Raw genomic sequence first — 28,000 nt, 5'->3', positions numbered from 1 at the left:
AAACCAGGGCCCTGCAGTGGGGCTGTCTGCTGTCAGGAACAAACAGTTTCACTGCTGTTCCCCAGAAGTGACAAGATTGAGAACTAACAGGGCAGCACCTCCTCGGTGCTACAGGAGACCTGTGCACCAGAGTCACTGGCAAATCCCACATTACTAAACAACAAACAAACAAAAAACCACATTAAACAAAAATGTTCATCACTGCAGCCATAGGTTCTCTTCACCTCTTGTAAATACAGTTGATGTGAAAGTGAATTATTTCCATGCTGGAAATTATAAAAGAGGAACCTGATTTTATGTGGAATTTCTTTACATTTCATTCCTGTAAATAAAAGATCCTTGTGCTGCCCTATGCATCTTAAATTCTTTTACAGAATTTATTGTTTTCTCGTTATGATCATTAAATCTATTTAGGTTTTGAATTGAAATTTTAATACTAAAAGTATTGCTAGTTGGCCTGCAGCAGAACACATAAAATACTTTCTTCTGTTGCTAACATAGGTGCTTACAGCTCCACCTATGAACTTATTATCAGATTTTCAACTAATGAAAACCATTGCACTCATTGTCAGAAAGCACTGGAAAGATCAGATTCCAAAATCTTGTGTGCCCCCTGTTCTGAATGGCACTGAAAATCTCTTGCTCAGTGCCCCTTTCCAGGGAGCTAAAGGGTCCCAGAGGAGAGATGAGATAGTCGTATAATCAAGTCCAATATATGTCTGCTTTGTGCTCCATATTTTTACCTCTTTCAAAACATTTTTAAGATTCATGTGTAACATTGCTTTAGGTCAAAACATATTACTATATGTGAGAGTACCAGGCTGCCATGGAAATCAGTTCCATTGCTGGATTTATTTTCTCTCTTGGAAAGCTGACCAGTCTATTTTATAAACTAGCAATAGCTGTATTTTAAAGTTTATAAAACCTGGCCTCTGGCTAACTTGTAAACATAGGATATATTATCCTTTTGTTTGTAAGGTTTAATCCTACAACTGTCAAGCTGAATAAACCTTTAGAATAATAGCAAAAATATTTTTAAAAAATAATCATCACTAAGAGAAAATTGAACTCAGATTGAGATAAAAATGTCAGTGGCACAAGTTTTTGGCACATTTGGCACTACTCATAGAACTGGGAACACTTTTACCACTTAAATTTCTTAAAAGCATTCTTGGGCTATCTGATTTTAAAAGTTGTAAGGTGATAAATGTTTTCAAACGTATCTATGCTTCACCCTCCACTTTCAATGAATCTCTGGTAGCTGGCAAAAAAAAGTTATAGTGGTTTAAGCATGTAGGACTTTACGGATACTGAATATGAAATTACATTCTTCTGGTGGATTCAGAGCACATGTCCATACAGCAGCGTTAAATTTATCTGCTCATACATTTGCAACTCTTAGCATTTGCTCCCAGAGCACACTAAAACACACTAACAGCAGCACAGACACTGAGCTGGGGGCATTTTTTATACCTTGCAGTCGCAGCAGATTGCACAAGAGGAGAGAAGGGCTCTGTGAGTCAAGCAACACGTCAATAACCGCGGTGTGTGGCGGCACCAAAACCAATCGATAACGCCAAATTCTCCTCCCTCAGCCACTGCTCCCCGGGCTGCACCAGAGGTGTGTGCTGTTCCTCCTCCTGGGAGTGCCACCAGAACTGCTGTCCCTGCTGGAGCTGCTGTCCCTCCACTGGCACACTGATGGGGCATGGGCTGAGCTCCCTTCGCCACAACGCCGCGTTTGGAGAGATCCCAGAGCCATTCGCTGCACCTCAGCTGAGAGGCAGGAAAAAGGAGCCAAACGTATGATTTCTTCTGTCCCTCCAGCTAGACGTGCAACAACATGCCTGTCTACACTCTAATCTAGGCTATATAAATACTTTTCCTCAGCTATTTTAAAGACAGAACATAAAAGGAAAGACAAACAGTCAAGATTTAAGCTAGCACTTAACTGTACCCCTATCCCATCCTGGTGGGAGCAAGCAAAAACTCTTACAGAGACAATGGAAGTCTTTTCCTTCAGAGATTTGAAAAGATCAAGGTTTGTTCCTGCTGAGGAGAAATGGCATCCATTATCTTTGCTGGAAAACCCAGCTTGCCTTTTTTTCTTTTTTTTTTTTTTTTTAATTCAGTTTGTTCAATTGAGCCTTTGTGATGTTTGGTCAGGAATTTGGGGAATAATGGACAAATATTTTTTTAAAATTCATATATAATTGACAGCAATAGCAACCATACAATTACAGAAAAAGATTCTGTGGCTTCTGTAACACTACTGAGGTAGTGCCAAGATTATGCTTCTTAACAGAACAGGTGAGAGGAGGAGGAGGAAAAAAATTAGACCATTACCTTAGATGGCCAAGACATTTTGAGTTAATACCAAATATCTGACAGTACTGCCTAGAGATCTCAGCTCAGATAAAGCTCACTACTAATAATCGTCTGAAGAATGCTCATTTGGAACAAGTTTTTAAAATGGTAGTAGGAAGCAGAGAGACCTTGGAAACAGAAAAGTAAATATAAACAAATATAATATATTTTCAGAATTTTATATACTAACAGTAGACATGTATTATTAATTTCTACAAAAAAAAAAAAAAAAAAACACCATCGTTCAAAAAAAGAAGAAATTAAATGTGGGTCAAATCTTGGTCTCCTGATCAAAAATCTTAGCAATTTCACATTAAACATAAGTTGATTATAAAGAACATATTTATTTAGCATCAGTAATTATGTAAAATGAGCCATTCCCTCTGGAGATTATCCATAGGCTTCTAGACAAAACAAGCCCCAGAAGTTTTTAATCCTGACCATGTAGTGGGCTGACCATTAAACAAAGGAGCAGGTCAGTGAGGAAATTCATGAGCCAAAAAAATATATAAACCACCACTGCTGAATAAGGATTCAGCCCTCCAAAGTGCTAAGCACATTGGCCCCAGTCCAATGAAGTATTTAACTACATGCTGAATTTTAAGCACATACATAGTCTCATTCCCACTGAGATTATTCCCGGGCTTTAAAGCTCACCCTGTGCTTGTACAGTTTTTTGAACTAGGACCAGAGCACTTGGTATCTTCGAGGACTTGAACCCTTTAGTCTTAGGAGCTGGACCTGGAAGAGCTCAAGCATACGAGTTTTCTACCTTGGTCAATAACTCTGAATTTCACTCTAAAGATGTGAATCACACAGAAATTTCAAGTTCAGATTTTGACACCCCAAAATAAATATATAAATAAATACATACATACATACTCCCCTCTACGTCGAGACAAAGAACCAAAACCCATCAAATCCTCTGTCTGAGAAAACACATGTTCTGCCCAGTTCAGTTGTAAGAATCAATGCTGGGAATAAATGCCAGCTCTCTAATTCATCATTGCTATTTATTTTAATACAAAAATGGTGAGAAGAGGCAAACAGCTCTTCACACTTTTGATCGTAGCCATTATGTCTACTACACCAGACAACAGGCAGCCTGTGGCCGTCAATGGCTTCTGGCAAATGAGAATCTCTTTACCCAGCAATTGCCTTCACCACAACTCTGGAATTCACCACGAGGAGAGGGAGGCCCAAGCGTGACACTGAGTATGCTTTTGGACAAGCAAAATACCAGGAGAGCAAAATGCAAATAAATTAATTTTGCACATCAAACAAATCATGGCTAATATTAAACAGCCTTTTATCTGCATGCAAAAGGGGTTGTTTGTTTAATGTTCTGCCTTTTTTTTATTTATTTCAGGGCCCTATTCATTGCAAAACAACAACAAAAATACAGCTCTGAAATTAAAAAAAAAAATTAAACACAAATAAATTCATTTTATTGGAATCTGAACTTTAAAAAAGCTTTGTAAGATCCTGACACATTAATCAAGTGAGTACTTGCATGTAGCAACTTAGAGGGAATAGAATGAACCACATGCACCTTTATGTCAGAAACAAAATTTGAAACAAATTGTGGAAGGCTATTTTGTGCAGTGGCTGCTGTGCCTCATTTGGACAACTGTATTACACTGTGGCATAGAAATGAACATGCATAACCAGTCATAGAGTGATCCTAAAATAATCAGACAGTCGGCTGCCACGATCTAGCAGCTTTAACTAGATGGAACATTGCTGTGGGGATCCATTTGCTGGTCCCCAGCATTCACCAAGAAAAAGCATTAACATGCACCATAGCATTTTTTAATATGCTTAAGAATTCCAATGAAGCCACAGTAATGAACAATCCTGCTAACCCTGGGCACCTGAGAATAAACATTGAAGATATATGGATCCTTCTCTAGAAGTTCCAGTGGCTCAGTGTCTTTTGTGATAAAGCATCACATTTCTTGTGTTTTTGAGCTGGCTCTCTGTTTGTTACCTGTGTCTCCATGGGCCCAGCCCAACATACACACACAGCTGGAAGGCTGCAGGCCATGGTCCAGCTCTTCTAAAAGAACTGTCTGCCACAGGAAGTCCAAAAAAACTTCTTGCTGAAAGTACAAGAACTGTACTATTTTCCAGAAAGCTGAGAATATAGAAAAACCCTTTTCCTTTTACATAACACAATATTCACAGTTCTGGAGGTTGTACATCCCAGTTATCAACAGCTGTTCAATCATTACTCCCCCTCTAACCTCAATTAATATCCCATTTGATTGTGAGTGACAAAAGTGCTGATTTTGATATCTCATCCTCAGTTCTTGGAAAGTTCTTGGAAGAGCCTAAGCAAAGGAGAATAAAGTAATTAGGTATGCCTTGAAAGGCTGCAACCACTAATGCTTATTTGCCCCCACACATCCTAGGGTTTTTTCCTGTCTGTCTGTTTCTCATCCTATCCCCTTTCTTCCTTTGGTTTCCTCTCAGTCAAGTATTCTCCTTCCCTTTCTATCCCCAGAAACTACTTCAGATTCTAAAGTATCTATTTAATTTCTGCTTTGCTTTTAGCTAGTCTCAAAACTTCATCACGAACAAGATCAAAAGGATGTAAAATAAAATCTCATTTCTCATCCAACACTCAGACCACAAACTGGTGTGCAAATGTATTTGGATTACTAATTTACACTGACGGTCTCGAATCTATTAATCCTTTCAAAAATATTTGCTATCAACCAGCTATCAGAATGATCAGTAAAGCACAAAAATGTTTACGATTCATGCTAACCATTCACAGACTGATCATATAAATAATATTTATGTACACTTCTAAAAAATACTGATATGACCAAACCGATCCACACAAACCTTTCCCAGAAACCTACATTTTCTCAGACAGCAAGGACAGATAACTTGTGTCTCAAAGAACTGGATGTGAATAACTTGATGAGCAACAGAAAATTAATACAGAGTTCACTCTTGAATACCATAAGCACTAAAGGGACTTCTTCAACAACTGCATGTTATCTTCTTCAGAAGAGAGCATTACACCACCTATATAGAGAAGTTTTTTAAAATCAACATATATCAAGCTATATCCAAATCCGACGTGACTACAGAAAATCTCTATGCATGTTCAACAGCAATACAAGAATTACAGTTGCTATTCAGTTCAATTATATATGCATTCACTCACTCTTCCCTCCCATCTTTGTCCTTTCATAGTCCTTCCCCTCCTCTTCCTCCCCCTTTGTTTTTTCATCCCTCCTTTTCTCCCACACACTTTCAAGAAGGCCCAATTCAGCACAATGTGGCATCAGCAGAGACCAGCGGCAGCTGCCGCTCCAGCTACAACAGCGAGCGGGTTTAAAAAAAACCCAAGGGACCGCTTTAAAATTTGGGAGAGCTGTTTAAACTGAATATGTAAGAACTCTGCTGAGGATTTGGACTTCAGCTGCACTCAATAGGGGTGCTTCATTACCTACTTGTGGGAATGTCACTTGTCTGTGGTGAGGTCACAGCCTCCTGGCGGTAAATTCCGTATGTGCCGTTCAGCCCGGTCAGCTGAAAACAAAATAGCAGGTGCCACCCTGATTTGCATCCAGTTGCTATTGATACTAAAGGGACAATATGTGAAAGACAGGAAGTATCATGTGGGAGCCACGCTTCACCAGTGTGAGGGGAAACGAGCCTCCTTCTTTATCTAATCATCCCAAGCAGAATTACTGAAATAGAAAAGTCTTCCAGAGCAGGAACACGGCAATCAAAACCAGTTTGGGGATGGTTTTGACTCTTACTGGTTTATTGGTTATCCTAGGCATTTCTGCGCCACTTTGATTGGGGTGGAGGGTGGGATTCCTCAAAAGTAAAAAGAGCAATAGCTTAAACCTTGATGTTTGCACTTCTAATGTAAATCACTCATACAAAGAATTCAGCAAGAATTTCCTCCTGCTCCTTTTGGGTTTGGTTATGTTACACTCATATTGTGAAAAATTGATTCAACCTGTCCAAGGGAAGACTTCACAAATTAATAAGTCCAGCTAATTCTCAGTAATAACTCTAGGTACATTTTACTTTCTCATACACATTTTCTCTTTCCCCGAAAAGACTGTACAACATTCACAGCATTCAAAGTCTTTCACTCTTACACCATTGTTATGAGTTTTTGTTTGTAATTTGATCCCATTCAATCACAGAGTGTTTTGCAATGGTGTTTTCAAATCAACCTTTAGTAGGCACACCCATGCAGCCCGTAAAACACACGGCAGCATGGCTGCAGTAAAATACACACTGGTGTAGCTGCACTGCCACTGCTAATCAGAGCTTAAACATCATAGATTGAACCCTTCTTGTCTGGAGGGAGTAGAGAAGTTAAAAATAATGAGAATTTTCACTGACTGAAGATAAACATGAAGCAGGAGAAAAGACTGTGTAGACCAACAAGGAAAGAAAAGCCTTTTGGCTTTCACCAAAGGTTGAGGGAAGATCTTTGAAGCAGGGAACAAGGCCCCACTGAACTGCTTGAATACACAGCAGATTTGGCTCCTTAAAGACCAGGCTGAGTATTGATGGTAAGCACATGAGAATGAGAACATGCTTTGTCTTACTTATTTTTCTGGAGCATTATGTCACAATACCTTTATTTCCTGGTCTCTTCTGTTTGACATTTTCCCATCTCACTACTCTTCTCTAAACTGACACCTCACAGTCTGTGTGGCCATCATCCCATCCCAACACCAATCTACTCTCTTCTAGCTCATGAAATCAAGGTGAAAAGCCAGTTCTAACTTGCTTTGAAATAAATGAAGATTCCATTATTGCTTCCAAAGAGAAACACCATGGGCACCATAATTTCCATGTCCAAAAGACATGGAAGAGAACTCCATAAAGAGAACTAGGGCCTATAAAAAGTTAACCAGAAAGCATGAACGGATTTTCCCAGAATTCAATTTAGACCTTTTGATCAAGCAATGAGAGTAGATACAGACAGCAGAATGCAAGAATGTATGCTTGTAAACCAGAGGTGAATACTTAATTTCACTCATAGAGACTACCATAACAAAATCACTATTCAATAGTGATTGTGTTTCAATATGTTGAAACAACTTCTTAGAGACATAAAAAAATGCCTTGTGCACATCTACATATATTTTCACTAAAGGTTGAATAAAGTATATTCCCACTGTGGTGGTCTACATGAATCCCTTAGCAGAAGAAAAACACAAAAGGACCTGCAAGAAGATAAGCTGCCCTCAGCAGATCAGGTATGAATGAAAAAAAAAAAAAAAAAAAAAACACATAGCCACAGCCCCCACAATTACAGGAAGCCAGCAAGCCAGACCACATGCTGAAAAATGTACTGCACCAGAAGACTTGCTGGAAGATAGATATGGTGGGACAGTTGGTCTAGCATGTAGTTTATATGAGGTGAATTCCTGCTAATATCACCCTAAAGCCATAAAAAACATCATGTAAGCAAACCTGATTCCACCCTGATTGACACAAAATTATCCTCTAGAGTTAATCCAATGCAGAAAGGGCCTTGACACACAACTCCACAGAGTCACAAAAAGTTCTTTCCATTGAACCCAGAAGGAGCTGCATCCTGGCCTAAGGAATGTGATCATGGCTAGAGCAAAAAGGCATCCTCCTGCTTAAGTAAACAGTTACACTGGCTTATACCAGCTGAGAATCTGTCAAATACCAAATTATATCAAAAATATTCCTCTGAAATAGTTCAACATTCAAATTCCATATATATCAAATCCTTCAAAATGTTCATTCTAATAACAATGAGCCAGTCAGACTGGCTTATATGACACTGCTTTTCTCCAGAAAGCTCCCAAAATCTGAGTCCTCATCTAGCTCCATCTATTACTTCAACAGCTGGATTTGGTCCTTCTGAGGCAAAATGCTGTGAGTGTCCTTAGCACAACTTAGCATAACCACACTGAGGAAAAGAAGTGAGGATTCTCTGAGCCAGTTAAAACTGTAAGAATGTAGATGGACAACTCCATCCTATCTTAGCTGGAATTAAGCCATGACACTGAGGTTAACCCCCCCACTAGTGCAAAAATACCATTGGTTTTCACTAACCACAAATGGTCAGGAGCTTGGTGGAAGAACCCATCCACAGCAATCTCCCAGATGTTAGAAGCAGCAGAACAGCAGCAGAAAGGGTGGGATTCCAACTCATGGACACATCCATGAATCACCTAAAACTGGACAAAGCAAAGCAAGACTGCAGGATTGCTGCAACACAATCACGGTGCAGGCATCCGTTTAAAGCACAAAGACTTCCTAAAAGCTTCACCTCTGGAGCATTTAATGGACAGAGCCTCTGTGGAACGAGCATCTCTGAGTAATGAGGAAACTCACAGAGCTCTCTGCCTCCTCCGCACTGGGACACTGACCAACACGGTTGATGAAGTAAACAATTCAACAGCAGCCCTTCCTGAACAGCTCAGGCTGATGCACTCAGGAATTAAAGTCACATTTATTCCAGAAAAGAGTTTCCAGACAGGGAGCACCCTGCAGTATTTTATGTCAATTTTCCCACAATGGCAGGTCCTTGGAGTAATATATAAATTCTCCTTATGCTGTGTAACAGTTAGTTGGAATTAGTAAACACATATTGTTTCATTAAATATATTATGTTCCAGCACATGCATTTAATTTGCCATAAAGTATGGTATGTAGGAAATCACACCATTTGCAATAAATCTGAAAAGATATTAGCATTTTTGTTCCTAATACAAGATATTTTATGCAAGTTGTAAAATTTCAGTGGTATATGGAAGGGGTCTTAGTGAAATACACAAAAAAATATGACTATAAACAAGCCATCATTCTGGTAAGAGGAAATACAAACAACCAGAATAAAAATAGTTGATGCACAAAAGCCATAATGAGGGGGTTGCTCAAAAAATAACTTCTACTTTGAATGGTTTGGATGAAATACAAATTATCCACAGAAAAGTGTGGACTGGCATAAATGTTTGTACAAAATTATAAGTATATTTCTAGAAGTATGCAAGAGGCAACCGCCTGCATGCTGCACAAGGTCCCAACAACGCTCTGCGTAAGTGCTAGTGCACAGAGTCCAAACCACTGCATTTTAATTACTATGCAGCCTCAGATATATTGCCTTTGATATGGAAATGTTCTTGTTCTCTCATCTTCACATACGGTCTCATGCACAGAAATCTTTATCTGATTCATAAAAAATAAACTAGAATCCAATCTCAACACCTGACCTCAGTGCTTAGAAGTTTTTTACTAAGCATGGTGTCACTATAAAAAGAATGGGTAATATTGGTGTAAAGTTAGATATTTGGAGCAATGATATGAAGGATTTGCAGTTAGGAATCAAATCAATACTGCACCTCTGAGGTTTTAGAGTTTCCTATTGCCTTATGTCAGTCTACCAGTGACTGGAGACACAATTGACTACACCTTTCTGTATAGCTCAAGAAGAAAGAAAAAATATTTAAATGACATCCTGTCTTGCCAGCGATGGAAGAGATGCAACTCAGCCACTTGCTGTATGGAATAGGTTCTGAAATCTAATAAATCACTAACATCAAACTTTTCACCTTTTTTTTTTTTTCCTAAATTCAGATGTTACATACATTCTTGAGCATATTTTAAAGGTATGCACTACAAAGTTTGCAGAAGAAGAAGCAAAACATGTCCCAAGCTTTACTTCAACAAACAGGTAAAAGAAACACAAAAGTACTTGAAATACAAACCCAGTACTTTCCTGTGTCTTATATTAATATGCTGTCCATAAGAAGGCTAAAAGCTTTGCTTTGACAAATTCTACTAGTCACTCAGAAAAAAACATTAAATATTCAGACCTATTTAGGTAATTCTCCTAGCTCTATAGAATTACATTCCCTTTTCCTAAAGAATATGATCTGTGTAAGCTCCCTATGGATGATAATGACCCATCTGTAAATCATTTTGTTGCAGGTTATCTGTTTTTTATCACTGCTAGTACCTGTCTGTCCCTGATATGATACCCTTAAACACATTAACTTGATGGAATGTTTTGCCTGACTTCAAAAAAACAGCCATTGATCCATTCCGCACTACAAATGAGTTACTCTGATTAACCTAGTTTAACAATATACCACATTTTATCGTACTCTTTCCAATTCACAAGATTCAAGAAATATTTGATTGAACTAATTTCCAAGCAATGATTTTCAGACTTGGGACTCTGTTTTTTTTTTCTCCTTAATTTAAGAAGACAAAACAGTAAACATAAAACTGATATGACTATTTTAAAATATACAAGAGAAGGAGAGAAATGTCTGTGTACTGATTCTTGTTTCTTTAAGAGAAAATCCATTTTTCAGGCTCCTGTTGTACTAATTGAAAGAGAATTATTTAAAACTTCACTGAATCCTTGAATATACGATGGGTATCTGTAGCAGTTTCACGAGTTCCAAAGAACTCTAGACTTTCTGAAAGACAGTAAACTAAAAATTGGCAGGAAATCTCTTACAATGATGTCACAAATATTTGTTGTTGCCACAGAATACTGTTTTAAAAGAACACCTACTTCTGTGCTGAAAAGGCTTTGGGACCATGCAATTATCCAGTTTTATCACTGTAGAAATCGGCTGCTTTCCAGCAAATATGTCTATCAGATCTCTCTCTTCTGTGCAGAACTACATCTAAATAAATAGGCACGTATTTCAGACAGACATCACACCAGTCCAGTACACAACTTTATCAGCGATAGGATTTTACGGCGTTTTGTTTTTCTCATAATGTGATGTAAAGGCCTGCAATGACACATGTGCAGATACATACTGTGGGAGAATCATTGTCTAAAAAACTCCAAATGGCTCATAAAAAAGAGAAGAAAATTCAGTTTCTGCGGTTTGGTAATAAGTCCCCTAAAAGTTCCCATTCTTGCTGTTCTACCTGAGGAAAAATAGAAAGTTGTGTAAATAAAAATTACACAAAAAGCCACCGGAAGAAATGAACAAAAATCTGCTTGCTAGAATACAAACCCGAAACATGCACCTCTGTGTGTTTTGTTGCTGCTTGATGAGTGAGCTCTGTGTGAGCCACCAAGCCCTTCACACAGCAGCACTTCTCTCCCGGCTTCTGACACCACGCAGGGATGTCTCAAGGCCCTGCCTCTGTGCTTTACTGCACAACTGAAATGTTTTAAGAATATGCCGCTGTATCGCTGCAGTTGACATCGTTCACACATACACAAACACCCCTATTTACACAACTTTGGAAAACTTTAGCCATTATACGCAAGGTCTGCCAAACGAGCCCACTGATTTCTGAAGTGGCACTGTGGAAAAAAGGAAATATACAACATCCCATTGTATGGGATGGAAAGCCAAGTGCATCCTGGCTTCTCTTTCCAAAGTAATTTTTGTTCTGGGAGGTAAATTAATTAATTAAATAATTGACTGAAGCCTTTGGAGTGTGATCTGTACACTTCCAAGGGGGAAATCTACCCAAGGGATTGATAGGTATGCTTCCTGAAGTGTTATCTCCCAAGGTGATAGGAGTGCTTAGCAGATAAAAGAGGACTAAAGGAACTTTCTAATGCCAACTGAGGAAAAAAATGTATTTGTTATTGCTATCATCATGCAAAGCTCTGACCTTTATTGCCACAAGATATTTTAAGGCCTCCAAGAACTGCAGGGATATGTGGATACTTTGGACTAAAAATACAATCAAAGATGCAAAAAATATGTCCAAAGAGATTTTTTTTTTTTTTTTTTTTTTGCTGTTGAGCAGAAGAAGTTCGGCAGGAAATGACCGCGAACAGTTGTTGGCCACATATTAAAAACCACTGGCGAGGGAACAAGCACTGGCAGTTCCCACTTGTCAACAAAACCAAGCTGACAAGTGAAGGCGACTAACTTGGGACATCCGCTATTATTTTCTACAAGTATTTTCTACTGCTAAGGCACTTGTGGCCTTACCAGTGAAACTGATGGGCTCCACTTTGTTTCTCTTGTCGCTTTCCCCGGTGCATAAACGCAAAAAAAAAAAAAAAAAAAAAAAAAAAAAGGAAGAAAAGCAGCAGTTACATAAGTTGAGCGGAGAGTCGGGAACGTGCAGGGAGAGACAGCCATCTGTCTCGCTCCCTTTATGCTGTGTTATACACATGGCACTGGCTTGCACCCTGCCATCTAGCCGAGAAGGAAGCCGAGGGAGCGCTGCGGCAGCCCAGTTCAGCCTCCCAGCAGAACCGAGACGGAGCAGGGAGCCGCAGGGAGGAGGGAGGAAATAATGCGTTTAGCAGAGGATGCGAGACTGCCGACCAAAGGGCCCCTTGCGCGCTCATCGCTGAATGAATTAAAGTTCCCAGCGAGGAGGCCGGGGGAAGCGGGGCGAGTGTGGCAGGAGGGAAGGGGCCGGGGTCGCCAGCCCGCCGGGGCTCGGCGGCACACCCGGCGGCAGAGGGGGCGCGGGCCGGGCGCGGCCGCTCCCGCCCCACGCGGCGCCGGGGCCGGCCCGCCCGGGGGTCGCTGCGGGGCCGGGCCGGGCCGGGCCGGGCCCCGTGCCCCGTCCCCGGCTGCGGGCGGCCGGCGCGGCCCGGGAAGCGGCCTGGAGAGCGGCGCTGGGAGCGATGCCCAGGGCTCACCTTCCCCTCCCCCCGGAGAAGAGCGCTTCAAAATGGTTTTGCAGGCGATGCTGGCCAGGCTGCGCTCGGTGCAGGGCTTCCAAGAGCAGTGCCTGGGTTGGTTTCCGTATATTCTTTGGCTTTTAATAGCTAGCTGAGGGAAAAAAAGAAAGCATTATTGTTTTCTTTCTTTCCTTCTCTCATTGCCTATTCTAAATTTGACTCCAAAGTTTAAGCAGTTGAATTGGCTAATTCTGAATACAGTCTATTGAGAGACCAGACACAGCAGTATATCCCTGTATAGCAATAGATACAATGTGCTGAATTGGCAGTCTAATTATAAATGTGGCATTTGGACCTCCTTTCAGACCCAGTGCCACCTTACCTTATGAGGGAACTTCAACTACAGCAACTGTTCAAAACAAAATGCCATTACAGGATCAGCTTCACCCAACACTGGAACCAGCCAGGGGATTGTTTTACAAACAGCCTTTCTCACTTAACACAAGAATGTATTATAAGGAAAAGTTATGGATAGTGCAGAGTCTGAAGAAAACGCGTATGTAGTTTCTGCCAGGTGTCGAGCTACTTCAAACTGCAGCATACTCTAAATGACCTCATTATTTTCTTTTAAATGTACTCACTATAAATAATTATTCCTTAGTTTTACTAGAATGAGCTGCTAGGTACGCTTGCTGTTTATATTCCGAGCGTAGTGTGCATGTAACGTCATGAGCACAAAAACCCACGAAATATCCTGGCTCAAAACAAAAACCTGCAATAAGATCTTGCCAAAGAATCATGGGGTGCTGAAAAAAAGTTTTTAAAGGGTCCTTTCCAGGGAAATGTTCGTATTTAATGGCAGGCTACGAGCACATATCTCACATTCATTCTTATTATTTACTTTATGGTATTATAATGGCTTAATTAAATGAGTGGGCACAAGCACGTCAATAAAACAAGTCAAGTCAAGTCGAAGTCTCAAAACAGGTTTCAAAATTGCTCCATTACACGAATACAGAAAGGGAAATTCGTTAATTTTTGGACTTCAAACTCTGTTTGAGGACTAGGTAGAACTGTTCTCCTGTCCTCACGATCAGCACTGAAGATGGAAATGGCAAAAAAATGTTAAAGTGAGGGCAAAAGAAAGCAGCAGGAACAAAGTGCCGCTCGTGTGCCGAAGGCTATTTAAATTTGCTTAATAAACATATACCTTATCTACGAACAGCAGGCGAAGATATATTACTTTATCACAGAAAGTTTCACCTCTCTGTTTTTGGGAAACACCCCTAGGACAGCACTAATCTGCCGCCCCCAGGCTCCCACCGGGCTGCCTTTCCCTGCGGCCCCCCTTCCCCCCAGCCCGGCCACTCAGACGCAGCACTAATTGTCCTTTCACGGTGCCACTTTCACTCCTTCCCGTCCTTTCGCACGTAACAAACCCGCAGCACACCGCACGGCCAGCCGGCCCGCAGGCAGCGGAGGCAGCGCCCGGCCGGACGGGCGGGAGCCCGGCAGTGACCCCGGGCCCCGCCGCACGGCTCGGGCCGCCGGCCCGGGGACGCGCTGCGGCGGCTCGGCCGGCGCTGCACGCCTGGAAGTACCTGCTCGCATCGCGCCTGGCTGCTCTCCCCGTCCCCTGCCTACACCCAGCCGCGACCCCGCCGCCGCTACACGCGTGCATGCATTACACGAGCGGGCAGCGCCGGTGCCCGCTCCTCCCCGGAGCAGGGCAAGCCGCAGAGGCGCTCTCATTAGCTCCCACTGATGATTCCTTTCAGGATCATGAATGGAACAATTGTCAAAAACTGCGGGAAAAAAAAACAAGCCCCGAGACTATTATATACAGACACAGCCTTGTGTGCGCGCATGTGACAGTTGCAGGCAACCCAGATTTGGCCATAAACTCTTCAGCGTTATCCGAGATAAACCATCAAATTGCGTGTACGGTAAAAAGAGGCTTCTTATCCCAAATCCAAAAAAATAAACAGCTTCCAAGGTAGTGAAACCCAGGGAAAGAACAAGCTCTCCACAAGACACACCTTGTCTCACTCGTATCCTGCAGCACCGCCTGCAAACAGCTGCGCTAGCTTGTTGCAACTGCCACTATTTTATTTTAAAAGAAGAATAACAGTAATAATAGTAAGTGAAATACTTCCTGAAAACTTACTTTGCATTTAGTTTAGGCACTATTCTTTTTTTCAGCTCGCAAAGGAAGCCGTTTTGTCCAGGTTAGGTATTGTCTACTTATGGATCAGCCTCTGGCTAAGGGTTTATTTTAATTTATGGCTTATGCATTCTTTTAAGGTCGATTTGCATGACCTCCGGCAAAGAGCTAAGGCAGCAAGAAATCCCAGGTCGACTGTTGCCACAAAGCGGCACGCATCTCCCCTTCCCCGGGTGTAAACAGAGCTCTCTGATGATGGACTGCCTTCTTCCCCCCTCCCTGTGTATCACGAATTAGGGCGCGATATCGATTTTAAAGTTTTCGGTATAACTTTATCCCGGGCTCTGCCGGGGGAGATAAGGCGGCGGCGGCTCCTGGGGACAGCGCCGCGCCGTGGCCGAGCGCGGCACGGCCGCCGCCGCTCCGCAGCTTTGTGTGCTCCCGCAGCCGTGCCCGGCCGGCTCCGAAGCGCTCACCCGCCTCAAACTTCGCGCAGAACCCGCAGGCACCGCTAAACTCCCCTCGCCTTTCTCCATCCCGCGTCTCTCGGGGTTACCCGCCAGGAGAAACCCACGCGGGCACTTCGGAGCAATGACAGCAGCGCTCCGCTCTCAAAGATTTATTTCGGATTTTATTTTTCCTCTCTTTCTCTCTTTCTCCCTCTCGTGTTAGCTCCTTACGTACAATATCTTCCCGCACCATGTGTTCGCCTGCCGTGGGTGATCTTAAAATACAACGCTGATCTGTCACTAGATTTTAAAATAAACTCTACTCGGAAAGGATGAGAAAGTGTTGTGATTTCAAGGTACTGGGGTCCCTTAACGTCTAGGAAACCTCGGGATTCAAACAACCCCGGAAACTCGCACGGGGACGAGACTATAACTACTTTTCCCTAAAGAGAAGGGAGGGAAAAAAAAATAAAAAAAAGAAGAAGAAGAAGAAAAAAGAAACACAACACCCTCGTGATATCAAAGTAAATAATCGTGCAGGGGGAGGCGGGGGAAGGGGTGAATTTAGCAATGTTAAAAGCTAAACAACAGATCTATCTCCGGACGCTGCTGCTTCACTCAATTGCAACTAATAACCCATTAAAGACAGCGCAGGGGAAACTGAATTCTCTCCTGCAAAGCGACATAAATCCAGCGAAAACCCATTAAACCGCCGCCACCGCCACCAAGCCACGCAGCACTACACACCACAGCAAACAACAGGTATACAACACAATAGGGCTGGTTTTCCTGGTTACCTCCTCGGGATCCAGTGTGGCACAAAGCACTGGGAGAGCCTCCTTTTTTTTTTTTTGCAACGCGCTTCGGTAATTTTCATTAAAAAAAAAATTAAAAATAAAAAAGAGGGAAGGAGGTGAAGGGGGGGAGGGAGGGGAGAGGAATAAATGGGTAGTAATTCGGTAAAATAAAATAAAATAAATGAACTAGAGTCTGCTGGTGTTTCTCCGGGCCATGGATGTGCAGGATCCCGATCGTTAGAAGTTTGCGGATGGGTTGCCTGGAGATTTGGTTACAATCAGGTTCATTTTTTTTTTTTTTTCCTCCTGAAACAAGTGAAGGCGATGGTTACTGCTGTCAATCTTGGCAATCAATGTGAGCGGCCATGTCGTAAGTATTCAAAGCATTTCCCGTCGTGCAACATCAGAAAGTGAGTGGCCAGGGCATTGATCTGAGGAAGGCAAAAGGAGGCAGGGCTCCCCCGCCCAGACAGCACAGGCAAGATGAGACAACACAGGGAGAGAGAGGAGGGAGAGGGGAAGGGAGGGAGAGACACACACACAGAGAGAGAGAGAGAGAGGCTGGGAGCGAGCGGGGAGAGCAACAACTGCGGAGAAAGTGAGCACAAAACAGAAAGTGAAATCGGCGCGGGCTGCCAGCCGCATCCCCGCGCAGCTATCACCACTCACAGGGCCATTAGACACATGAAACCCTACACCGCTCCGCTCCCGCTAATGACCACTGATTGCCCGGAGTGGTGAGGAAAGGTACTAGAAAGTTACCGGGGAGGGGGTGCGAGGGCGGGGCGGGGGCCGGAAAAGGAGGAGGGGGAGCGGGGGGGTCCCGGGGGAGCCGGTTCGCGGGGCCGGGGCGGCGCGGGGGGAGCCGAGTCACACGGGGCCGGCCCGCCCTCCGCCCGCCCTCCGCCCGGGGACGCACACGCCGGGAGAGTCCCGCCGGCTCCCGGGATACAGCAGGGAAATAAAACCACCCGGGAAAAGGAGGAGAGGAAAAAAATAAAATAAAAAAGCTGGAGGAAGACGATGTGCGGGAGGAGGGAAGGGCTGGCGGCGTGGGGAGGGAGCGGGGACGACGAGAGGGAAGCACTCAGCAAGCGCTTAGTGACAGCTGATAAATGGGTCTCCGAAGAGCCCGATCCGGCAGCACGGCCGGGAGGGGGGAAAAAATTTAAAAAATTAATAAAAAAAATTAAACAGGCGGGTGGGGGTGGTGGGGGGGTCGCGGGGGGCAGATGAAATAGAAAGTATAAATTACACCAGAGATGGGAGTCCAGCTACAGGGACCTGGGGGAGAGAAGGCACTCAGAGCCCACAAACTATTTAGTGATGGATTCAGCAGAAAGGTGAAAAGTGAGTGCAGTGAAAAGGGAAAGACAGGTATGGCCGCAGAGGAAAAACTGATTTAGGACGGACTTGAGCTGAAGTTGGGATTCTCGTGGCGACGACGAGAAATTTTAGCAGCGGCAATATATAAATATCCCTCTCTCTGCCTACCAAAAGGCAACAGATAAGGACTGGAATATCAGCTTGAATACCAATTTAGGAACTCACGCTCTCTTGGAAGTGCTAATTGGGGATTGGGGGGGGGGGGGGGGGGGGGGGGGGAAGATCTGGGAGAAAGAAGGGGAAAAACTATAAGGAGCTGAGGAGAAAATCAACCAGTGGCAGAGTACTGCAAACCCAGGAAAGTCTCCCTGCTGTATTTTTGCATTCCAAAGGTAAACATAAAAGAGTCTTTCAAACTGTCAGGGGCCCGCAGATCAGGTGGGCAAACAGCGCTGCAGAGAGAACGTCTCCCTCTTTTGATATTATTCACACCTAGGCTAAACTGTTGTTAAGATGGGAGTGCGGAAAGCAACCTCAAGCCCACAAAATGAGAGAGAGAAGTTGTTGATTCATCTCTGTATTTTTGGCACTTTCTCCCCATTTTCCAGAAGGCGCCTGGAACAGTTAGTAACAGACAAACTTTTTAATTTTAAAATAGCTTCATAACTTATAGAGGCCAAAAAGACGAGGAGAGAGCCTGATTTCACTTTCCTTCTCTCTCAAGTAGAAATTTGCAGACTAGGTTAGACCCAGAAGCACACTCAGCCCCACTGCGAATGAAGCTGGCTTCAGCAGGACGTGATGAAAATTGAACATTAACGCGGTGGCACAGGACAGATATGACCTGGCTCTGATTCATTTTGTTAACAAGCTGTAAAACTCGACACACTGCTGGAGGCATGCACGTTGCATCCTCTGCCTTTGCTATCCGAGGTGCTATCGCCCCTCTCGAGCCGAGTTCAGGGAAAAGGAGTTGTAAGTTAGACCCTCTTGGAACAGTGGACCTGTTTTATACAACATTTTTGGCAATTCCACTACAATAAAAGGAGTAACCAAGTCCTATTCGGCAAGAAGCAAGCACCTTGAAATAGAACTTTATAATTATCTAGTAAAGCTTTATCATCAAATTCGCTGATGAGGGCATAGTAGCTAATTTCCATGCATTCTTTCAATTTTAATAGCAGACACTTAAAAAGTGGAATTCAGAGATGAGGGCAAATTGTATGATTGCAAATACTGAGTTTGTATTCACCTGCATTCGGCTAATTCAAAGTATGCACCTTGCTGCAGTTACCCGGTGTATGGAATTAACGACAGTAAATAGCTGCCTTTCGAGATATTATTCTGTCATTTTTAATCTTTAATTATGAGAATTCCCGCGATTGGCCACTAACGCTTTCCTTGTAACACATTTAAACCTGCTGCAAGTAAAGGAAATACCTTGACTTTTTGCACAACTAGCGTAGCTTTGGCACGCAAAAAGATTTTTTAAAAATTAAAATGAGCTACGTAAGAGAAGAGATGTAAATCAGAATACAAAGACGAATAGACTGCCTCAGTCTGCAACTCTAGTAATTTGTTGCTGGAAGTTTTTTTCTTCCAAGAAACAGAAATGTAAAAAACAACCCAAGCACACCTCAAACGTAGTTCCTTATTAAACAAGAAGCGGGAATGGGACAAGAGATAATTAAGGCATTAGATACATCTAACTGCCCACCTAGCTCCAAATCGGGGGAGCATCCCGCTGCACTCCAGCGCAGAAATTCCAGCGCAGGGAATGACACTGGGCTGGGGCAGGACACGGCAGGGATGCGGCCAGGAACGCTCTCCAGCTTGTTGCTTCCCCTGTGTGATCAATTAAGTTACAGATGCAACTCACAGCGCCCGAGAGCGGCAACTTCTCGGCGGCAGGAAAAGAGGATTCCTTGGGCATTGTATGCAAATGTGAGTGAGTGTGTGTGTGTGTGTGTGCGCGCTGCACGGGGATAATTGTGATTCCCTCTTTGTTTGCATAAGTGAACACCCGCCGTGCGGATCCGTATACACGTGCCGAGAAACAAGAAAACGCTTCCACTTGGAGCCCTACCCCACGTTTAGACAGCGCCTTTGGAATTACTGCCCTTGCTTTGGCTTCATGAGGGCTAAAGGCAGGCAGATGTTAAGGAGGGATGCCGACCTGCTGGGGGTGCCTGCGCAGGGAAGGGACCGCAGGCGCTCACATCAGGTCGGGGCACTTACCTGTGCACAGCTGTCATGGCATTTTGCGCCGTGTGTCCCACCAAATGCGGTAAAGTAAAGCAACATTCAACAAGCGAGGCAACCTGTCTGTGCGCCAAGTTGTACGTACCGCATCTTTAACCTGAGCAGCAAACCTGCAACTCCTGGAGAGTTGGCGGAACAGTCTCAGAAGTTTTGGATTCAAAGGGCAAGAAATTTCACTTTAAAAGTCATTCACCCACTACTATACTGCCCTCTCACCCCAGTTAATGCCGGACAATTAAGAGGCACGTTTATAAATTCCCTCTGCGGACACTGTCCGACAATGAAGGCTTGTTATAGGCTTGCTAAAGATGTTCAGAGAAACTTTTGCGAAATAATCAACAGCATCTGAGAGAAAGCTAAAGGAAAAGAAGTTAGAGCCTGATAATCCAATTGGGAAAAAGTTTTGTTAGGCTGGATAGAAGTAAATTACTGCACGTTTCTTCAAAAGCAAACCCATCAGCTGATACGAGTTCCCCTAGAACAAGAACCTCTGGCGAACTCCTCCAAATTTAGGGGACGTTTGCATTTTGTAACACTCAAAGCTAAAGATCTGCCTGAAAACAAAAACTCTGAATTCTTTACAGAGTCATCTGCCAACAAAATGTATTGTCTTGGCAGAAAAAGGATCAAGGAGATTTAAATTTCATTTTAAACTGTGCATCATCTTGATAGCGAAGGAAAAAGCCGCAGCAACAATCTCCCCGCTCCACGCCCCCGTCGTTCAAAAAAAAAAAAAAAAAAAAAAAAAAAAAAAAAAAAAAAAGGAAAGGGGGGGGTGAAGAGAGAACTGGAAAAACCACATAAACTTTTACAAAGAAAATAAAAGCAAGTTCGACATGAAAACCCCTTCCTGTCTCGGAAAGTTCATTTTAAAGGTCCCTTCTGTAAATCTAAAGTGCAAACACCAGGCTAAGGTAGTGAGTGGCTGGAATTTGCATGCTGATAAGAGAAGGCTGTTGTACTTACAGTGACAGAGGGCAGGCTGCGGAAGAAAAGCTGTTTGTGTTAGCCTGAGAGTCACCCAGGGCTGCAATGAGAGGAGAAGAGAGGAGTGGGAGTGCCAAGCTGGATACACCTTCACCGCATCTCATCACATCTGCCAGCCTCTCTCTCCCTCTCTCTTTCATTTCCACATTCCCTTTGTTCCTGAAAAAAAAATCTACACGTCACATCAGTCCCCAGATGCAGTCTACACCAAAGAAAAAAAAAAATGAATAATTCAATCAAACTGTGCATAGTCTCTAAGGCAATAAATCTATTGCACTTAAAGAAACGAAGGGTAATTACCGCTATAGAATTAGAATAAGGCCAGAGCGCCAGGGATCCCAGGGTCTGTAAACTCCACGGTCAAATAAAGTTTCATTTATTTAATCCTTTGACAACCCCAATGTAAACTAAAGGGGAGGATCAGAACTTATTCCGGTTGGGTTTGAGAATGCTTGAAGTGAATGTTGTAAAAGGAGAGCGCCCGTGGTCTGTGACAAACACAATGCAAGGGAGTAGAAGTGTTTCACTGCATCACCTCCAGGGTCCGTTCCCCCCTCCCTAATGAAGAGCAGACCACACTCCCACCGGCTCCTGCTGCTCGCTGCAAGTGCAGCGGGGATCGCTGGCAGCCAGCAGCCGCCTTACCTGCTCCCGAGCGCCAGCACAGCCTGACAAAAACTCAGGGGAACCGGCAATTTTGTTCCACGCTCTGGCGGAGAGAAGCCTCGGGGGATTTGCACCGGCAAGGATTGCCTGGGAGCGGTGCCCCTGGCTCGCGGATGTGCGCGGGGCTGAGGCGGGGGACTGCCCGCCGGGGGCGGGGGGAGCCCGGCGGGAGCGGAGCCCGGCGGGGCGGGCGCGGCGGCGCTGCCGGAGCGCGGGGACGGACCGGCCGGGGCGGGAGGCAGGAGCCGCGCTGCTCCCGCTGCTGCCTCGCAGGCTGCTCCCTCGGCTCGGAGGTAAGATCACTCTACGTTGTGTTTGTCCCCCCACGGGTACCCCGGGTGCCAGGGGCGCGCTGCTGCGCTAACGAGGGCGGCGGCTCGGGGCTGCGGCTCAGCTCCTGGTGCCCGAACCGAGCCGGAGCTTAACGTCGGCATCTGCCGCTTTACGCTCTCCATCACATTCTTTGCAAACTTCTCCTGAGGGGCTGGGGGAGGAGTGAGACGGAGAGGGGGAGGGGGAAACTAACCCCAGGTGAGACTGCGCTCTTGAGATGCCGCAGACCCTCGCTCCGATGCCGCCGGGCTCTACGCCGACCGGGGAGGCTGAAACACCTTCCGCCGGCGCGGAGCATCGCGCACCCCCCGTGCCTGCGCCGCCGTAGCAGCGGTTTGATTTATCCGAGACATTACCGGGACTGTTATTCCAGGGAAGGCAGAGCGGAGCGCGCTCCCGGCGCTGTCCATGTGCTTACCGCGCCACCGTGAGGCGGGCGCGGGCCCCGCACCGAGCGCCCGCCGCGCTCCCGGGGCAGCCGAGCGCGCCGCGGCCGCGGGGACCCCGCGCAGGGCGGACGGGGCACTCGGGGCTCCGCCGCGGGCAGCCCGCAGCGCCCGGGGCTCCGGGACAGCGCACGCCGCTGCCTCCCGCCCGCTCGCAGGGGCCGGAGAAAGACGGGGCGAATTTCAGGAGAATTGAGGAGATGGGAATACACAAAGCGAAAGCGCCGCACCGGTGTTTTCCTTAGCCCCCTGCCCCGAGACTTTCTCCCGCCTTCGCTTGTCTCGCCGTGGCCGGGCGCTCCTCGGAGGGCGAGTAGGGCAGAGCGCATCCCGGCCCGCTCCTCCCGCCGGCACCGCTCCCTGTAAATCCTCTCCGACCCCCCTGCTGGAAGGCAGCGTCCCCTCGGAGCGTGTGCCAGGGAGCACCGCTGACTCCTCTGCTCATCCTCTTTCCGCCTCCTTCCCCGGCCAAAATCAAGCCAGTTGCACTGCCTGGACTTTCCTGGAAGATTTTCCTTCTCTAGTCTTTTAGGTGATTTCCTAAAGCTTGAGGCTGGGGTTTTGGTTATATTTATATTAATGGAAGGGGAATGGGAAAAAAGAAAAGAAGAAAGACTAGGCTGTCACCACCCATGGACATTACCTGGGGTGACACTGCTAAAAGTTGTGGACAAGGCTCAGCACGATGAGTTTCTAAGGCATGCTCCAGGCACATGAAAGCTATGGAAATGGATCTAGTGCAGGAGACAGATCCATTTATACAGGGGCACAACACATCACTTACCTCTCACAGAAAGCTTTAACCCAGAAGGGGGTTCCTCTCAGGAGGCTTTTAGCAGCTGGTGGAAAGCATCCCAGCTACTGGAAAGCATCAATCATGTCAAGGCATCCCAGCATCCAGAAAAGCACTGACTGCACCGGCAAGGTTGAAGTCCCTTAATTCCTACCTTCTAGTTGCACTGGCAGAGTAACCTCCACACTTGAATCATGAGAACTCTAATAGCAACTTCCAAAAAATGGCAATTACCTTCGGCTGTGATTAGGAATCACCTTAAGATTGGATACCGGATGCTTTTCATGCACGGAGTTAAAGTAGAAAAATAGTAGCGTGACTGTGGAAGGTGCAAGTATTTCCACTGAAATGCGTCTGCTCCTTCTAATCTGGGAATTTCACCTAACAGCTGGATTTGCCTGTTTGTCATCTTAATCATTTTTCAACTCCCATCTCTGTAGAGCAGGATGACCATAAATCACCACTAACACACAAAAGATTAACGGTGATTTTAAATGTGCTTTTCCAGAAGCAACCCAAAGCTACGCCAGAGATGTTTAGAGCAATTATCACACTCATACTAAGGCATGCACCTGTGTAGCCTCACATATTATACCAATTTTCCCAGCTTCAGCTGGGAATAGCAGAGCTTGTCTCGGGTAGGAGGGGGGACAGGAAGATCTGTGTCAGGTAGAGCTGTACCTGCACACACATTAGAGGGGCTGAGAGGGGACTCGTGCTACAGGACCCCTTTACAGCCCACAGCAACTCTATTTTATATTCCAGCCCAGAGTAAACTCTAGGTCAGTGGCGTAAACATGAAAGTTGCTGAGGATCTTCCCCCAGAATCTCAGTGACAGAAAAGCCTTTGCTGAAACATGATGACTGCAAACCCTTATCAGCACACCACGGTGCTTTTATTTTCTCACTGGCAGTGTCCCATTCTGACAGCACCTGCTGGAATTCAACAACGTGTATAGGCTTTCTACTGTAACATGGCAATTATTCCATCAGTTTATTTTTGTTTCGTACACCCACCCCCTCAAATAAAAAATAACCCCACCAGTAAAGCACAATTTTCAATGTCCCTGACCAAACTATTGTGCTACAAACATATACTGAGTAAAAAAAAAAAAAAAAAAAATCCAAACAAACAAACAAAAAGACCCAAATAAAACCAAACAAAAATATTGAAAAACAACCCTGAAGGTTAGAATAAACAAAGTTGTCTTTGATCTAGAGACTGGCCCACACTGCAAATAAATGTATTACCACTTAGCCACATATACATGCCACATGAACAGAAATAAAAGGAATCCTCAAGATAGGACAATGATTTGGTATTTTATATTACTACCATGGTGCACTTACAAATTGCACTGGTTTCAAGATGTTCTTTTGGATTTGTGACAATATGGCCTAATCTTGCAGGCTCGTGTCACTGCCAGTTGTTTCATCCAGAAGCTCAAGTCCTGTGCCTGTGAAGTGCATGCTTCATATGAAGACACTCAAAATGATGATGCTGGAAAGGATTAACAGTTTAGAAAATACCAAGACAAGAGGTTAAAATGTCTACAAAGATATTTTGGGGTAGGGAGTTGTTTCAAGATGTCCAGTTTTATTTAGAGCTTGTAAATATCATGGCATATCCCACACCATGTCCTCCCTCCTCTCCTCCTTTGGGCACTTCACATATTCTTACCCAAATACGCAGTAGTAACTTCTTGCAACAAAGTTGACTAAGAAGCAAATCACTGTATAAATCTTTCAAAACATGTTTAAATATAGCTTAGTAAACCAGGAATGTTGGGCAGAAACTGCTGAAAGCACTCATACTGGTAAAGCTGAAATGCGACATGATCTCAACGTATTTGAACATTCAATTATATGTTCAATTATATGAAACGTTTTTCCAGGGTAATATCAGATTTAAGACCGAAGTGTAGCAAATGTGATTGGACTGTTTTGGAATCTTCCTAAGACAAATGACTGAAAGATCAAGGTGTTTTATTTCCTATTTGGATCAATGATCAATAAGTCTTATATATGAGAATCACACATTTTGAATAGAAAACACACTTTTTTAATAAGTGCAAGTTAGACTGAATAAAATTACTATGTTTGGAGAGCAAAGCTCACTATTTTTTAAGTCATTGCAATCTATATAATTATGAAGTAACTTGAATAAGGCATCTTACATTGGTCCTAAATTTTTTACTCAAGTAAAACACACATTGATTCCAACGTGAGTGTTGCCTGAGTAATAGAGTTCCCTGTCAAACTGTTAAAATCAGCTAACTTTCAAAAGCCTGCAGATTGATGGAATAACGTGATTATACTAAAGGTATGTATTTAATATGGAAAAAAAAATATTCAAGTAACCAGGCAAAGCCTCTTCACATTTCCCACTTACAATAAACCAAGGCAGTAATAAGTAAATATTTTTAGGGGGTTTATAACTCTGTGACTGCTCATAAAGACATTTCAGCTTGTGATTTTATTTATGTAAGTCATGCCAGTGAATCAGTACTCTCATGTCACAAGTATCTGAGGTTTAGCATCTAGGACAATAGACATAGGAATAAACTGGCTTTAAATATTCCACTAGCAAAACAAGACTGCTTTTTGCCGTGGATGGCACTGTAACAGTTCTTTTGCAATGTCGTGTTTAAAAGTTTGTGAGTGATGATATACATTCTCTTTGTTTTGAGTGAATAAGCCCTTTGTCAACATAACGTAGCAGAGTTAGATTTTAAAAAGGTTCTCACAGAAAGCCAGAATTCCTTCACAAAAACCCATCAGACAAACGAAAAATACCGACATACACCTTTTTCTTTTTTTTTAATGAAGTATTAAAGCTTGATTCTAATAAGAATATTAAGTAAATAAATGTTAGCTCTACTCAGTGCTATTAGCATAGTTGAAATAGTAGTTTATAAATTTTTGAGAGCATCAGCATCATGATATGGTTGTCATAGAAACTGCAACAATATGTCATTTCAATTAATTTTACATGCAGTGATGCTGAGGTCCATGTAACAATTCTTTTAGGAAGTTCTAGAAGTAAATATTGAATAGAAGGAATAAAAACATTAATAGGTAATGGTACCCCTAAATTATTATTTAATTAACAAAATGGGAAGAAATCTAAATTATTCTAAAATAATGACTGTGCTGGAGGAATTAGTTAAGCAGACTTTGACTTCACAACACCAAAATTAAATGACAAAAGCTACGGAAACATTCAAACTCTAAGTGAAAAAAGTATCTTTTTCCAAATAAAGCAGGGAAAAAAAAACATAAAAAAAGAGATTTATTCCTGTTCACAAAATATAAAACATGCAATAGTTTTAAATCGTCAATGTTCCTTTTGTGCAAGCAAGAAGCAAAAAGTCAAATGTTACAAATCCAGGACCATAATACAAGATTTTTAAAAAGCTTTAAAGGTAGGAAATGTAACATGAATAGATTTATTTTTCCTGTATAATGCAGCTACTGTGTGTTATGAATGCTACCTTAAGTAAATCATTGCCAGACACACTCAACTGACATTAATGACTTGATTATTAGAACAGAAAAGCTAACCAAAATAAAGGCAGTGTTTCTAAAAAAATAATAATTGTATTGTAGCAGTGTGAGTTTTTATTTATTATTTTTAATGTTATATATGAACACATACTTCTGTTTTCTTATTGCATATATATGATACAATACCTGACCTGATAGTTTATATATGAAAGAAAATACCGAGCACATCGTAATGAGAAAAAAATTTAGATTTTCAACACATTATATACAGGAATCAATACTTCCACAGTATATTTTATTTAAATTTACTGAGTTGCCACACAGACTAGAACCTGCAAGACCTTTCAAACTGAGATGTGAAACAAGCTGTTTGTAAGTAAATGAAAACTATCGATATTACAAAAAAGAAAATAAATTAAAAGGAAAAAGAAGAAAGCCCCCAGCCTAAGGAAGCTATCTGCAGTGAGAAAGGAGAAGCATCTAGAGCTCTCCTTTCTGATAGGATTAAGGAATGCTACAAAAGAAGCATTTAAATCTCTAGTTTTCCCTGACAATTAACAATGAAAAGCAGATGTTTACAAAGCTATTTTACATGCTCGTTTATAAGATGCTAAAAGATGGTTTGTGGATGGTAAGAAGGAAGAGCTGGATAACTGCTTGTCTGGTGTATATTTAAAAGCATTTTCATTGGCTCAGTTATTGTTAATAATGAAAGAAACACTTTGTGCTGTATAGCTGTGACTATAGAAAACTGCCATCGTAAAGTCCTCAACAAACTCTTAAGATGCAATTTACAAAGATAATAATATCACAGAATTATTTCACTTCTCTGAATGCTACACATTTGCATACCAGGACTGTGTACAATATACTCATAATGCACATTCATAACAACAAGGACTTCTTAACATTGCAACAGCACAAGATCTGTGCATTAAAAATCTACAGTTCCAAGTTTTCCTTTTTGGTGGGAAACCATTTGTATAAACCAGATGCTCTGCATCTACTCAGAGAAAGCTCACGTTCAGCTCTACACCTTTATTGAATGAGATCATATTGGGAAAATGACAAAACACTGAAAGGTAGCAGCAATATTAATAAATTCCCCCTCACAGAGAAACATGGCCAATTAAGTTTTCACACAAATTTGAGCAGAAGTCTGGTCTATAACTGTGAGTCAGGAAATGTGGGTTCTATTCCTGGCTGTGCTACAAACCTACAGAGTGTTTCTGAACAAGTCACTTACACCAAGTCACTTGAGTAGAAAAATGCTAAGAATGCCTGTCTCAATTTAGACAGATCCATA

General features: G+C 43.2%; 1 protein-coding gene and 1 long non-coding RNA gene across 7 annotated transcripts in view; one reads left to right on the top strand and one right to left on the bottom strand.

Annotated features, from left to right (window-relative positions):
* SOX6 (SRY-box transcription factor 6) overlaps positions 1–21,723 on the bottom strand; it is a 371,444-nt gene extending 349,721 nt beyond the window's left edge. For 2 of the 6 annotated variants that reach the window (XM_021525597.3, XM_077784278.1), the window contains exon 1: positions 16,375–17,149. The gene's annotated coding sequence lies outside the window, so the exon portion shown is untranslated. Of the gene's footprint in view, positions 1–14,565; positions 14,603–15,131; positions 15,495–16,374; positions 17,150–20,928; positions 21,109–21,594 lie in introns of those variants that run through there. The other 4 variants (XM_077784277.1, XM_021525593.3, XM_021525596.3 and 1 more) reach the window with 4 other exon arrangements.
* Positions 21,724–21,801: 78 nt separating this feature from the next.
* LOC116183758 (uncharacterized) lies at positions 21,802–26,504 on the top strand. The gene is made up of 2 exons (XR_004148451.2): positions 21,802–21,908; positions 24,598–26,504. It is a non-coding gene; the product is annotated as an uncharacterized LOC116183758 (long non-coding RNA).
* Positions 26,505–28,000: the final 1,496 nt, after the last annotated feature.

This window comes from Lonchura striata, chromosome 6 (genome assembly GCF_046129695.1).
Source record: "Lonchura striata isolate bLonStr1 chromosome 6, bLonStr1.mat, whole genome shotgun sequence".
Taxonomy (NCBI): Eukaryota; Metazoa; Chordata; class Aves; order Passeriformes; family Estrildidae; genus Lonchura; species Lonchura striata.
Note: the sequence above shows the minus strand (reverse complement) of the source record. Positions and strands in the feature narration are given on the sequence as shown.